A 16177-nucleotide genomic window follows, 5' to 3' on the forward strand; every position below is an offset into this window, starting at 1 on the left:
GAATGTTTTAGCCTAACTAACCATCCACGATAGAAAGCGTAAATGAATAAGTAAATAAATTACTTATCAATGAAACAACCTGAGATTCACAAAACACTAAAAACGGATCTTCATATGAAGAAAACTCAATTAGACTAAGGTCTGACTTCCAAAGTTTCTCACCTTCCTTTTACTCAGCTTTCTGAACAACGTTATTTGCCTGAAGAACTTCGTTTGACTCGATTTCCTGAACCACTTCTTCAGAAAAAAATCCCTCATTGTGTAAATTGATGTTAGGAGACTTATCCGTGAAAGTAATAACGTTGGATTTTGCTTTATGAATAATATTATTTGAATCGTCTATGGTGACAATTCTTGGTGGTTCTTCATTCTCTATAGGAATTTCTTTTAGCTTTTGTTTTAAAGAGAGGTTGTTCTTCCCTCTGAAATCTAAAGTTTCTATAGTCCACTGCTCCCAAGCTTCAGCTTTTAAGGCCTAGTTGTATGCGTCCTGAGTTCTCAATATTGTAGCTAGTCCAACTTTTTCCCTCAGATTAAAATCTCAAACTAAATTTTAACATGTTCAGTAATCGATCTATTAAAACATTATTAGGTTCTGTAAAGTGTTCCATATTGTTTCTTTGAGCTTCCTTTGAGAACTCCTTGTAATATTCACCTACTGAACGCAACCCTTGTCTATAGTTTTGGTATATGCTGAGCAAATGTTGTTGATAATTAGGAGGCAAGAACCTGTCCTTTAGGTTCCCTTTTAAAGACGGCCAACTGTGGATGGGTGCCTTTCCTTGTCTCATCCTTAGACGTTGTAATTGATCCCCACCAATCTGTGGCACTCCCTTCAAGTCTACAAAGAATTGTTTTAACTATCTACTCATTGAGAATAGTAGCCGACATATTTACTTGTCGTTCGACCTTATCTGGCTAATCAAGGAACTCTTCTATAGATATATATCCATCAAAGATTGGTATCTTTGCATTGATCTTGTACTCACCGTAATCATTCTATGGGTAGACTTGAATTGGAAAATTGTTACCTTCATATTCTAAATTGCTAACATATTGTTGAAATTGTTGTTTTTTTCCTTTTAAAATGTAAATATCCACCGAAGATTGGTATCTCTGTCTTCATATTGTACTCGTCATAATCTCTACATGGTTGCACTTGCATTGAAAAATTGTTACCAAGATAATATTTCTCCATATCGAATAATAACAAAACTGGTAATGGAAAAATAATGTGAATGATTTTTTTTGTTAAACCAACTTTAGATGCATCTTTGACAAATTCATATTGATGTGTTCTAAAGTGACATTCACGTAGATGATATCGAAGACGACGAACCTTCGCTCTTGATGTCAACTAACTCGGCGGAAAATTCCGAAAAAGTTTAGATCTTCGTCTATAACTTATAAAACATAAAAAGAACCTTTAGATATCTGTTTTAAGACGTATAAAACCAAAAATCAAAAGAATAAAAAGAATTACTTGATTTTATTGATCAAAACTTGATGAATTAAACAACTACTAAATCACCTTTATATAGAACTAGGGGTTTCCAAAACCTAATTAAACTCTAATAAATAATTTACTGTTTCTTAAACCTAATCAAAATTTAATTAACAACTTTTAAATAAATTATATACTAGAATATAAAATTAGAAAATTCCCTAAAAATATAAAACTGCAGAATATAATAATGAGTTAATTCCTATATGGCCCCCTACTTTGTGACCAACTTCCTTTATGGCCCCCAAATTTTTGTAAATTCAAATATGGCCTCCTATTTTCATGGAAATGTCATAACTACCATTCCCATTAATATATTTTCAAAATAAAATTAAAAACAAAAACTTAAATTCCACCTCACTTCCCTCTCCACCACTCATCTCTCTCCACGTCACCTCTCTCCAACTCACCTTTCTCTCTCCAAGTCAGCACTCTCATGAAGGTTGCCGGCCGGAAAATTTTCCGGCCGGCGACCTTCATACTTAAAAAAAAAAATTCTTTCACTCATCTCTCTCTCTCTCTCTCTCTAAAAATTCCGGCGAAGGGGGTTTCCCTTCGCCGGAATCTGGTCTGTTGAAGAACAGACCAGATCGGCCTGTTCTTCAACAGACCTGGTCTGTTCTGTTGAAGAACAGACCGCTGTTCTTCAACAGAACAGACCAGGTCTGTTGAAGAACAGACCAAATCGGTCTGTTGAAGAACAGACCAAATCGGTCTGTTGAAGAACATGCCGATCTGGTCTGTTGAAGAACAGACCAGATTCCGGCGAAGGGAAACCCCCTTCGCCGGAATTTTTAGAGAGAGATGAGTGAAAGAAATTTTTTTTTTTTTTTTTTTTAAGTATGAAGGTCGCCGGCCGGAAAATTTTCCGGCCGGCGACCTTCATGAGAGTGCTGATTGGAGAGAGAGAGAGAGAGGTGAGTGAAAAAAAAAAAAATTTATTTTTTTTAAGTATGAAGGTCGCCGGCCGGAAAATTTTCCGGCCGACGACCTTCATGAGAGTGCTGATTGGAGAGAGAGAGAGGTGAGTGAAAAAAAAATGTTTTTTTTTTTTTTTTTAAGTTTGAAGGTCGCCGGCCGGAAAATTTTCCGGCCGGCGACCTTCATGAGAGTGCTGACTTGGAGAGAGAGAGAGGTGAGTTGGAGAGAGGTGACGTGGAGAGAGATGAGTGGTGGAGAGGGAAGTGAGGTGGAATTTAGGTTTTTGTTTTTAATTTTATTTTGAAAATATATTAATGGGAAGGGTAGTTATGACATTTCTATGAAAATAGGGGGCCATATTTGAATTTACAGAAATTTGGGGGCCATAAAGGAAGCTGGTCACAAAGTAGGGGGCCATATAGGAATTAACTCTATACTAATTCTCTACTAACAAAAACAGGAAACTACTAAAATAACTAGATTTGATGATATCTATGATTCTCGGAAGATCTACTGAAAATCTCCCTGCATGAGACAACCACATGCTAAGCTACAAGTTCCTTCGACCTGAGTCTTACCGGTCAGTCTTGTTTGGCACAATCCATTTCAATTTCTTTAATAAACTAATAACTATGAAGAAATGAAATTTATATCCCATAAGATCTTTCATTATCCCTTAAAAAAAATTTCTTTTCCGGAAGATCATTCATTCCTATAAAATGTATTTGCTTTCTTTTATATTTTATTTCCAATAAAATTTAGCGTCTAAGGGATTAACCATTAAGGAATGAAATTTATCAGGTAACTTTGTAATTCTTTTTTGACGACAACCATTGGTTGGAGTGGTAAGAGGTTTATTCTTCCACCCTATAGGTCAAGGGTTCGAGAAACGCTTACCGTAGTTGGTAATTTTTATCCATAAAATCTTTTCTTCATGACGAAGAGAAGATTTTATGGATAAAAATTACAAACTATGCAATGTTATAAAGCAATCCCACATTGGTGGGAGACAGAAGCGTGGTGCTCCTCCTAAGAGGTTAAGCACCGTTCCCTAATGAGGCCTTTTAAAACCGTGAGGCTCAGGTGTGCCAAAGCGGACAGTATTACTAGCAGCCCAGAAGGCTGGTCCGCACCATCCTATAACACGTTGTCAGCACGAGTCTCTAGCCAGCTGAAAGAAGCCGTTACTTTGCTCCGTTGTCGAAGTCAACATCGGTGAAATATCGAACAAACTAAGCCGCTACTCCGTCTGGTGAAAGGTATAATATTTTCATTCATATTTCATAATGTCTAACCTTGCTAGACATGAATTTGCACCACTAAATATAACAGGTAAGAATTACATGGAATGGGCAGTCGAAGCTAGACTGACTCTAAAATACAAAAATCTCTTGAACACTATTGTTGAAGGGAATAATGCAGATGAAATATTACGGGCTCATGCTTTAAGCTTTTTGAGACATCACATACATGATGACCTAAAGTCAGAGTATTTGTATGTGGAAGATCCATTGGCTTTATGAAATATCTTAAAAGATAGATATGATCACCTGAAGATGGTCATCCTTCCAAAAGCTCGAAATGATTTTATAAATCTTCGACTACAAGATTTTTCTTTCATTTCTGCTTATAATTCCAGACTTTGTAAAATTGTTTCAAGACTAAAAGTGAGAGGTGATATTATCACTGATGAACAGATGATAGATAAAACATTGAGTACGCTCCATGCCTCAGATATTGTCTTGCAGTCACAATACCGAGATTGGTATTTCTCTAAATTCTTCTAGTTACTGACTTGTGTTTTGGCCAATGAACAAAATAATCAGTTGTTATTACATAACCATGAATCTCGACCCACTGGGTCCGTACTTGTGCCTGAAGCACATGCGATATTGTCAAATGATCATGGCAGGAAACAAAATTACAAAGGGAAACGTGGTTCTGGAAAAAACCACCAACGTGGATCTCGCACGAACAAATGGGAGAGAAACAGGCAAACCCCTTACCACCAGAAGTGGGAAAAGGGAGAAAATTCAAAGAATTATGCAGCGAGAAAGCCTGATAAAGTAAAGGGTAAAAATAATACCCCTCTCAAAGCTCGTGAAGAAGGTTGTTACCGTTGTGGTATAGAAGGTCATTGGTCCCGTACCTGTCGTATGGCGAGACATTTGGTGGACCTATACCAAACATCTCTGAAATCTAAAGCTGCACCAGAGATGAACCACATGGAACTTGATCCACCATTGTGTGTTGGAGATTATCTCCCTGAAGGAGAAAATCAAACTGATGATATGTTTAATATTTAGTGTATTAACTTTTTTAACTATTATACTGCTATATTATAATGTAAAATAACTTTTGTCTGTTCGATATTAGATAGTATATTATATGTACCTGTAATAGTTTTGTTTATGCTATAAATATAAATAGTTGTGGTTTGAATCTTTTATTACATTATGAAAGGTATGAATTCCAGAAGAAACATATCTAAAGGTGATGAAGATAGCTATCTAGCAGACAGTGGGACCACAAATTCGATACTTCGAAATACAAAATATTTCTTGACTTTAAAATTATGTGAAGCAAATGCGATTACTATCGCTGGCTCATCAAGCCTTATAGAAGGCTCTGGAAGAGCAACTATAATATTACCTCGTGGTACTAAAATTATTATTGACGACGCTTTGTACTTGACTAGATCCCTGAAGAATCTGTTGAGCTTCAAAGATATACGCCGAAATGGGTATCACGTCGAAACTGGGTCTGAGGATAATAAAGAATATTTATATATCACCTCAAGTATATCATGCCAGAAGCGTGTTCTAGAAAGACTTGAAGCTCTTTCTTCTGGGTTATATCTTACAGAGATTAAAATAGTTGAATCATATGTCGTTGTTAACCCGAAGTTGCACGATCTAAATACTTATAAAATTTGGCATGATCTACTGGGACACCCAAGATCTACCATGATGAGTAGAATAATACAAAACTCTCAGGGACACCCTCTTCGGAACCAGAAGTTTCTGATAGATAGGGATTTTAATTGCACTGGTTGCTCATTGGGGAAGTTTATTACTCGCCCATCCCTGACGAAAGTACATATCGAACTCCCAAATTTTTTGAAAGGATTCAAGGTGATATAAGTGGCCCTATACACCCGCAGTTTGGACCATTTAAATATTTTATGGTATTAATCGATGCATCAACTAAATGGTCTCATGTAAATCTGCTCTCGACGCGGAATCAGGCGTTTGCAAAGTTATTAGTCCCAACAAGAGTTCATGTCTTGTCTGTTCTTAACTTTCTATATATTCTCTGAAACACATCCTTCTGTTCTTAGCATTTGAGCTCATTCTAACTTTACAGAGAAACTTTTGGGGACATAAAATGGTGTTCCTCCTGTTATGATTCGGGTTCATTTTATCTCTGTCTTGTCTTGATTAAGACAGAGTTTGTGCTGAAGTAGGGAACCATTTTATCTCTGTCTTGTCTGCGCAGCCGTCAGATCTGGAGCATTCCCGCAGCATGAACGCGAGTCGTCCAGATCTAGACGTGCTCGTTTTGCCCATATGGCCCTCAATCTAACTTCGTCCACTTCGACGTTTTAGTACCTAACTGTCCACTTTGACGCTTTTCCCTGTAGCCCGACGCAAAGTTGACGCGCACCGTTGAATCTCGCGGATCCACCGATTTTGGCTGTGTCCCGACGTTGTCCCAAAGTCTTCATTGCGCAACCTTCAGATCTGGAGCATTCCCGCGGCATGAACGCGAGCCGTCTAGATCTGGATGTGCTTGCTTTGCCCATATGGCCCTCAATCTAATTTGCCCACTTTGACGTTTTAGTACCTAACTTAACCGATCATCGCCCAAACTTTAAACTTGAAAATCTCATTGATCCACAATCGAATTTGAGTGATTCTTGGCTCTAAATTGAAGAGCTTGACGAGACAAACACAATGGCCTAATCTTTTTCTGAGTTGGACGAGTCGGGTCGAGCCAAAATCGACTCCGCTTTCAACATAAAAATACTACTTGAGAGAATCTTTGGCTTACCAAATCCAATTAATTATTCTGGAAAGCATGGCATCATGTCTGGTCTTGAGGGTAAAAAGACATGAACATGAACTAATTACACCTTCCAAATTCCAAACCCACACCCCATGAACTCAAATACCTCTCCGACATTAATGACCAAAAGAGTCTTCATTTCCAAGTTCCTGCATCCCAGTTTTACCATAATCAACCAAACATGGCAACGAAAGATCCAGTTGATGTGATAAGAAAGGCGATAGCAAATGCACTTTGCTTTTACTACCCATTTGCAGGTAGATTAAGAGAAGGACCAGGGAGGGAGCTAATGGTGAAGGTGTAATCTTCATTGAGGTAGATGCCGATGTTCGACTCGAACAGTTTGGTGATCTTCAACCTTTTTTTCTTTGTTTTGAACAACTCCTTTTGTACGTTTTAGGTTCTGCTGATATCTTTGACAAGCCTTTGTTGTCGATTCAGGTGACTTTCTATTTGTTGCACGTTTTTACATCAATTCTTACCTTTAAAACAAAGGTAACCTAAAAATTTTGCCTGATGCTCAGAAGTTCTGACGATGCATGCTCATTTTCTTCTTCCATGCATGCTACGTCAGCACGTCGGTATGTTCCGACAAGATTTTCTGGGTCAAGTATCATTTTCCCAAATGAAATTACTTCAAAGGAAAGAAAGTTATGAAGTGAAGTTATTAAGAAAAATGATTGTCTGCCTAACTTTCACTTCAATTTTGTACCAACAGTTAGACATGAACGTTCAGGATTTAGAAAAAAGAAATTCAATATGTTTTTCTCTAAACCGTTATCGTCCAACACTGATTGTCGGTACAAAATTGAACAAATACAATTCAATTATGAAATCTTATGGGCCACTGTTTTTTGGTAAAAAAAAAAAAAACAACGTGACTCGTCTGTCGTGCGGTCGATTCGTTTTAGGTATTCGATTCAACCACACAAAGAGCGATGGTCAGGGTCTATTCCACTTCATGTGTGCGTTGGGTGAATTTGCTAGAGGCAGAGTAGTCCCATCAGTTCTTCCAAATTGGCAAAGAGAAGTCCTTTCGGCACATGACCACCACGACTCACCTTTCCCCATCAAAAGTTTGACACCCTCCCTGAGACCACAGGTTCTCCGTCAATATCTCTCAATGACATGGTCCAACGTTGCTTCTTCTTCTCGTACCAAGACATTTCGACCCTAAAGAAACACTTGCATTCTAATATTAGCATTTGGTCTACATTTGAAATCCGTAGTGCATTTACGTTGAAATGTCGTACAATTGCACTGAACCTAGATCCCAAGGAAAACGTATGAGTTGTATGCGTAACTAGTATTGGACTAGTATTGGCTAAAAGATTAATGCACTATTGCCAAAAGGATACTATGGAAATGCTTTTGCTTTACAGGTGGCAATATCTACTATTCAGAAGTTATGCACGAGTTCATTAGGATACGCAGTATCATTAGTGGGAAGCTAAAAACCAAGTCAATGAAGAGTAGATGAAATCAACTAGCGATCTCATGGTGATTAGTGGTCGGCCTCCTATAACCCTCCGGGGAACTTTTGTTCTATCTAATGTAACACGTGTAGAATTTAAGGATGTTGATTTTGGTTGGGGAAGAGCTGCGTTTGGTGTGCCAGTCCAAGAAGGGCTCGTTATAACCTTTATTAGTCCATCTAATAAGAACAACAATGCAGAAGAAGGTATTTTCCTACCTATTAGTTTACTCAAAGTGGCCATGGAGAAATTGGTATTTTAGATGGAGACCATGATAAGAGCACCTATTCCTTTTTTTTTTAAAGGGCACTCTTTATTAATTAAACTAAAACTCTATTACAATACTGCTTAATTAAAATAAAAGGAACATTCTTCCATGTCTTGGATTTGTTCTTCTTCCGGGCCCATTTTGCCAGCTTGTCTGCTTGAGAGTTTAGCTTTCTCTTGGTGTATTTGAATATGATGTTGTTGAAACTTCTTTTCTTTTCTCGTATTTTCTTGATGTGAATTTTGGATTGCCACTGAATTGTATGCCTGTGATCTTGGATATGCTTGATGAGGTTACAATTGTCTCTTTCGATGATAATGTTTTTGGATTCATGATCTTCTGCCCAAGGCATGCCATTTAGAATGGCAATAGCTTCACTTTCTTCGCTATTTCTAGCTCTGGTGAAGGCCGCAGCAACTTCTATGAATTTAGAATCCGCATCATGAACTATCAACCCCGTACCTATGTTGGATTCTACGGAAGTGAAAGAGGCATCTACGTTAATTTTGAGATATGGTGCAATTGGAGGGATCCATTTTGCTGTAGTAGTATGATTATTATTAACAGTCTCATTGTTTTTTTCCGGGAAACTTTTAATCATGTTGATAATTGTTTTTGTTTCAGCATTAGTGTTTTTGAAGCAGCTTTCACATCTTGTTTTCCATATGATCCACAGGATAGTTGCAAAATGAGTATTATTCTTTGTAGTGCACCTATGAGTATAGTTTTGTCAACAGAAAATCCATTCCGTGATAGAGCTAATATTTTCCAAAATTATGTTGGAGTGAAACCAGACGTTTTTGGCTATGGGGCAGTACTAGGGGTGGCAACGAGTACCCATTTACCCGGAATCGAACCGGAATCGGAACTGTTTATGCCGGTTCTGGATCTTTATTTTGATATCCGATAAGAATTTAATACCCGACGGGTATTACCCGACGGGTATTACCCGATTGGAACCGATAAGATTTCAATACTTATTAGGTATATCCGACGGGTGCCCGATACCCGATACCCGACTTTAATACGTAATTAGTTGATTTTTTCATAAATTTTAGGCCAGCGCTTTGGGGAAAGCTAAATAGTTTCCGGGGTGTGAAGACTTTGTCAAAAATTAGTCAATTTTGTTTGACAATTTTATTTAGGGGGAAAGCAAAGTACTTCCCCACCTCACCTCACTCTCTCTCCACCTCACCTCACTCTCTCTCCACCTCACCTCACTCTCTCTCCGATTTGGTCGCCGGCCGGAAAATTTTCCGGCCGGCGATCATTAAAAAAAAAATTTCTCTCTCTCTCTCTCTAGAAACTCCGGCGAAGGGGTTTCCCTTCGCCGGAGATCCGGTCTGTTCTTCAACAGATCCGGTCTGTTGAGCTTCAACAGACCACTTCCGGCCTGTTGAAGAACAGACCGATCTGGTCTGTTAAAGAACAGACCTGGACTCCGACGAAGGAAAACCCCTTCGCCGGAGTTTCTAGAGAGAGAGAGTGAATTTTTTATTTTTTTTTTCTTCATGGTCGCCGGCCGGAAAATTTCCGGCCGGCGACCAAATCGGAGAAGACAAAGAGGTGAGGTGGAGAGAGAGTGAGGTGAGGTGGAGAGAGAGTGAGGTGACGTGGAGATAGATTGAGGTGAGGTGGAGTGTTTTTTTTTATTTCCCCTTAAAATTTATTTCCCCGGAAAATCTATAAAAAATTTTACACATTCCCTCTAAAATTTCACACCCCGGAAACTATTTAGTTTTCCCCAATGCGCTGGCCAAATTTTAAGGTCCTAATTACTTATTGTATAATAAATATTTTCTAATCGTGTCGTTGAGTTGCTCACTTAACATAACATTCTTTATTGGTAATCAAATTATATCCAATAACAAATTATACTGCAACTTATAATATATTATAATGAGATTTGTTATAAAATTTGAATAACTCATTCATGTATCTTTTATTAAATAGGTTTTACAAAAAATATCTGAGTTTTTGAATGAAGTATAACATTCCTAATTAATGTTAAAAATGATTAAATAAGAAGTCTTAAAAAGAACCGATAAATATCCGATACCCGACGGGTACCCGCAATTTTTATAGGTTCCGGTTCTGGATCCTTAAATTATGAAACCGGACCCGGAACCGCTAGGATCCGGAACTGTAATTTTTAATAGGTTCCGGTTCTGGATAGTGAGATACCCGAACCGGAACCGCCCGTTGACACCCCTAGGCAGTACAACAGTGCGTGCTCGATAGTCTCTGTTTTCGTGCACATATGACACAGCATGTTATTTGTAAGGAATTATACCCTTATACTAGTGTTTATAGCGGATAACGACATCTAATGTCTAACACTAGTATCCCCAAGATCATCATGCAAAACTAGTAATTAACTAATAGGAAGATAGTAGATTACCTTAATCGCTATTTCCCATGAGCTAGTTGAATAGATTAAAGAAGACCAAGAGCTTCAAACGTAGCTCCTCTACTTGGGATACCGAACGGTGTATTTAATATCCCTCCTTGAAAGCTCGCTAGCACTCCAATGGTGGTTTGACAATAAGAAGACCTTCTTGCTTGACTAGAAGATAGCTTGAGAATTAGCTCACTTTCTCCTCTCTACTTGATGTGGTAGAGTAAGAAAGCTTAGAGATAAATTCCACACCTTATTCTCTGCTCTAAGAGTGTTTATATAGAATCCTAATGAGAATACACCTCCTCAGAGGTTTCCTAAAACACCCTTTAGAATAAGATTTAGGGAAATAGTCGAAAATAACAATTAATGATATTTTCTCAATTACCTAAGGAGGAGGTGTCCAAACACCACGAAATTTTTCTTGCATACTACTGGGTATGTCAGCAACTCATCCTCCAAAATTCAGCCCAATCGGAGTCCCGGAAGTACCCAAACCGGTCTAGGCCCAAAACCCTTATTTCGGGCCTTTTTGCTATCTTTTGCCCAAATGTTATATCACACTCCCACTAGTCATATCATCCGATTAAATACCCATTCTTATGTGTAACCCGATGTAGGATCCGATCGAAGTTAGCCGCGAATTACTTCGTAATTCGACGATCGTAGTTGGTTTCTAGCTAAACCCTACGACCCCTAAATCAATCGGACTTGATGATCTTCTTCATCAATTGTCCTAGCCGACATATTGCTCGCATTGCCATCTTGGTAGAAGGACATCTCCTTCAACTCCTTCATTATTACCTATGAATTTACCTATACGTTCTTTAACCGGTAGTGCCTTGGTGCATATTTTCCATAAAAATAGTTGTATTCTTGGGATGGTGGGTATGTCCAAATAAAATTCCAGTTATAATGGGATGGCGTCGAAGTGTGATTTTTCTTCTAAGGTTATTGTACATGGATTTGACTGTGTACTTTGCGGATTCTGTGAGTATCCATTTTAGTTCATCCCTTCCTTCATGATCAATGGGGATCGTTTTGATTAAATTCCTCGTATTATCATCAAAATTGTCAATCAGGAGATTTTCGTTCCATTTGTTATTTGTGATGAGTTGCGATACCTTTGTGAGGTTTGAGTTATGCTGGTTTATGATCGGGTTGTTTATGGTAGGAATCCATATATCCTGCTAAATATTAATTTCTTCTCCCGTGTGAACTTCCCAGATGGTTAAGTTCTTAATTTGATTGAAATGTTTGCAAATGTTTTTCCAGATGCATGAGTGATGTTGTTTCGCTCGGCCTGGATTATAAAAGTTTGGGTAATATTTGGCTTTCAAGAATTGCACCCATGCTGCATTCGATTCTGTCTTTATTCTCCACCCTTGTTTATTCATCAGGGCTTTGTTATCAAGATCTGGAATGTGAATTCCTAGTCCTCCCATATCTTTTGGAAGACAGATAGAAGTCCATGCTTTTGTACATATGCCTTTTAACTTACCCCACCAGAAAGACTTTTGGAGAGTCATGATACGTTTGCTTACGCTTTTGGAAATTGCAAAGCATTGCATCTGGTATCGGGGTACGGCCGCCACGATCGCTGAAATGACCACTGTTTGACCTGCTTGAGAGAGAATGTGCCACCAACAAAGCAGATACTAGCCCAAACCATTTCGTGATCAAACCGAGAAGCCAAATAGTGATGAACGAGATCAACCAAGGCAGGCCATGGATAATCAGAGGATGGTCGGTGGTGATGCAAGAGGTGGATTTTTCCCTTGGTGAGGAGGTCCCTGAACTCATGAGTGAGCCGATGTGGTGCAGTTTTGCTGGTCTACCATCAGCTATTCAGAACAGACAAGATCTTGAAATCATCTTCTCTTGCATGGGGTACATAATGCAGATTCAGCCAATTTTTTTTAGTATGGTAACAAATAGTTTGATTCGTATCCAATTCCTGTACGATGTACGCACTCCTTTGTTGCCCACCCTGAATTCCATCTTTATTGACGGAGGAAGACCAGTTAATTTCAATTACTTGAGATTTCCTAAGGCTATTTATCACTTATGTCGAATCATTGAACACCCTGCTACCCCATGCATCAAGCCTAACAGTAGACCTTCTGGTTCTCCCATGGATACCAGCTTTCCAGCACCCATCCCTCTCAGCAATTGGGCTCTTTCTGTGGTCCATTCCCCTAGCTCACAAGAAGCTAATACTCCTCCATTGAATTTTCAGAGACAGAAAGGTAAGAGAAAGGAAACAGAGATTCTGATGGAAGTTAAGCTAGAGGAAGGGGACGTCAGTCAATCTGTTTCTAAGAAACAGAAAGAGAAAATCCAGGGTAGCATTTCGAAATCAGATGGGTATCGTGTAGCTCGTGTTCCTGGAAGTCTTCAAGTTTTTTGAGTAATCTAGGTAGGTTTTACTGAGCACTGTTTTTTGGAGACTTCAAGTTTCTCCTTCATCTAGTATAAGATAGATGAAGGGCTAGAGGTGTAGTTTGTTAGTGGTGATCAGTTTTTTGTTTATGCTCAACACTCTTTAATCTTTGTTTCTTTGTGTTATGCCATAGGTATTTGCCATTATAGTTCTGGTTTTTTTTCTTCATTGCTTTATACTTCTATTCCTATTTTTTTTCTACTGTTCTTCCGCTTCTGTGATCATTGTTGTTTGATTGGTTTTTTATGGTTTATGTTTAGTCTGTATATCCCCTGGTTTCTAGTTTAGTGTTACTATTTTTTTTACTTGTTTTTTCGGCTGCTATCTGTCTGGTGCTAGGTCTTCACACGATCACTCGACGAGAGGGAATGTGCCGATAGAATCTGAAGGAGAGGGTCGATATAATTGCGGCGGACCAGCGAGTCAGGCCCAGAAGTCAAAGTCATGGCTCTAAATACACCCCCGAGCTTAAGCCCTACTATCTTAAGCTGGAACGTGTGTGGAATCTCTTCTTTTACCACCAAGAAACACTTACTCAATATCATTAACAAACACCAACCAGACATTATTTTCCTTTCGGAAACAAAAAACAAATCGATACACATCAATAAAAACATTCGAATTGGCAGAACGTACGCTAGCCACTTCATCGAACCGATCAATAAAGCAGGTGGTTTGGTGATGTTCTGGAAACATCACATTAAAGCAAACATAATCTACTCCGACAACAACATTATCCATATGGAAATACTGGGAAACCAATCAACTAATCAAACCATCATCACTGGCTTCTATGGGAGTCCATATCATAAGAAAAAAATGAAACCGTGGAAAAAGTTAAAAGATCTTAACCCAACGCCAGATAAACCTTGGGTGGTTATAGGAGACCTGAATGTCATCCTTGACCCTCATGAAAAGAGCGGAGGCAAAAACATCTCACATTCGCACCTGCCAAAAATCAACAATATTATCAACAACTTAGAACTTATGGACATGGGTTTCCAAGGAAATCCCTTCACCTGGAGCAATAGACAATTTGGAGAAAACCTTATACAAGAGCGACTAGACAGGGCCTTGTCAAACATCCCTGGCTTCAGCAATTCAGCTCCGCTGGTATTACCCATCTGGACTCGGTAGGATCTGATCACCTGCCAATTCTCCTCTCGATCCAGGATTAAAATCAAACTCAGGCCAAAGCGTCCACATTCGCACACACTTGGATGTCGGATCCGGAATGTCAAGATTTCATTGCAGACAATTGGGCCAGAAACAAACAAAACCATATGAATGATAATATTCAAACCAATCTCAAGAGCTTAAGTAAACAACTTACAAATTGGAATAAAAACGTTTTTGGCAACATCGAAAAAAATATAAGTAAGACTATTACTTCCCTGCAAAAATGTAAAAATAGAGAAGAAACTATACGCATCAACACGAGACTTGAGGAGCTGTATATACTCCAGGAAAGCCTATGGAAGGAAAAATCGCGAAATTATTTTATAACGCTGGGGGACAAAAACACGAAGTACTTTCACTCTCAGGCTATCCAGAGAAGTAGGAATAATCGTATCCTCGCAATCAAAGACAAGAATGAAGAATGGCAGGAAAATATCAGCGACATTCACAACATCTTCTCTTCTCACCTCCTAAACATCAGCTCTAATGTTAACCCTGCTAGTAATCCAGATCTGTTACATCTCTTCAAACCTACAATAAATAACTCTCAGAATCAAGAACTTAATAGGAAACCAGAACACGAAGAAATAGATCGGGCCATCAAATGGTTGAAAAAAGAAGTTGTGCCTGGGCCGGATGGATATCCACACTTCTTCTATGTCTAATTGGGACACAGTCATCAACGACATTTACTTTTTGGTTCAAACCTTCTTCGACACCGCAAAGCTTCCAAATGAAACAAACCACACTCACATTTGCCTCATCCTGAAAACACCAACGCCAAATACTCCGGCAGACTACCGTCTCATAAGCCTATTGAACACTACCTACAAAATTATCACTAAAATCTTAGCTGATCGGCTCAAACAAACTTTGAACTCAATCATCTCTCCTTTCTAGGCGGCATACGTTCGAGGTAGGCAAATAACATCATTATTGGTCAGGAGATCATTCACTCATACAAAAAGATGAAAGGCGCTAAAGGTTATTTTGGTCTCAAGCTAGACATGTCGAAAGCGTTCGACAGACTGGAATGGAATTTCCTAATGGAGATAATGAGAAACCTAGGATACTCAGAACACTAGATAAGCATGATATACAACTGTATCTCGACTTCTTCTATGGAAGTTTTAGTGAACGGACGTCCTAGTCATAAATTCTTCCCTACCAGAGGCATTAGGCAAGGAGACCCTCTCTCCCCCTTCCTTTTTACTCTGGCTATGGAAGGGCTCAGTCGTCTCATCAACTCCGATAATGGTAATGGCAAATTCCTGGGTTTCCCGAGTAACAACAACAACTTCGAGATCAACCATCTACTGTTTGCAGATGATTGTATTATTTTCGGTGGCAATTCGAAGGGAAAATATTTCGAACCTTAAAAACATCCTCAACATCTTCTCTGAGGCTTCAGGACAAATGATCAACTACTCAAAATCGAATATATTTTACTCAAAAAATTCCCATCCCAACTTCAAACGAATGATCATGCGATCTCTCAAGGTAAAATACGCCTCCACCTCGGAAAAATACCTAGGAGCACAGTTGTTCATAGGTACTCAGAAAACTATTCCCTCTTGATTTGTCAACAAGTAACTCTAAATACATTTGATCAACTATATGATTGGTCGAAATTAGATTATTAAAGGCCATCTACTTTTTTTTTGTCAAGGTGTCATTTGCGAATATAAAAATGCATAATTCTTTCACTTATTCAAATAGAAAAGTATAAAAGTAATTTTGGTAATGCAAAAACATAGACTTTAATTAAGCTTTATTTTAAGTTTCCTATTTGGTACTCTTTTTTATTATAAAGTTAAAATACTTTAGTTAAATATAAGCACAAAATTTTTTTAATTTGATTTTCATTTCCAATCTCCACAACCAAACCTCCACCACAACTACCGTCACCATACTTCCCCCC

The 16177-nt window shown here is 38.5% G+C and overlaps 1 pseudogene; it reads left to right on the forward strand.

Moving 5' to 3' along the window:
* Window positions 1-6505: 6505 nt before the first annotated feature.
* LOC147557579 (benzyl alcohol O-benzoyltransferase-like) lies at window positions 6506-9146 on the forward strand (annotated as a pseudogene).
* The last annotated feature ends 7031 nt before the right edge of the window (window positions 9147-16177 follow it).

Source organism: Eschscholzia californica, unplaced genomic scaffold, assembly GCF_041429995.1.
Source record: "Eschscholzia californica isolate CP2 unplaced genomic scaffold, dmEscCali1.0.p SCAF_2, whole genome shotgun sequence".
NCBI classification, from domain to species: Eukaryota; Viridiplantae; Streptophyta; class Magnoliopsida; order Ranunculales; family Papaveraceae; genus Eschscholzia; species Eschscholzia californica.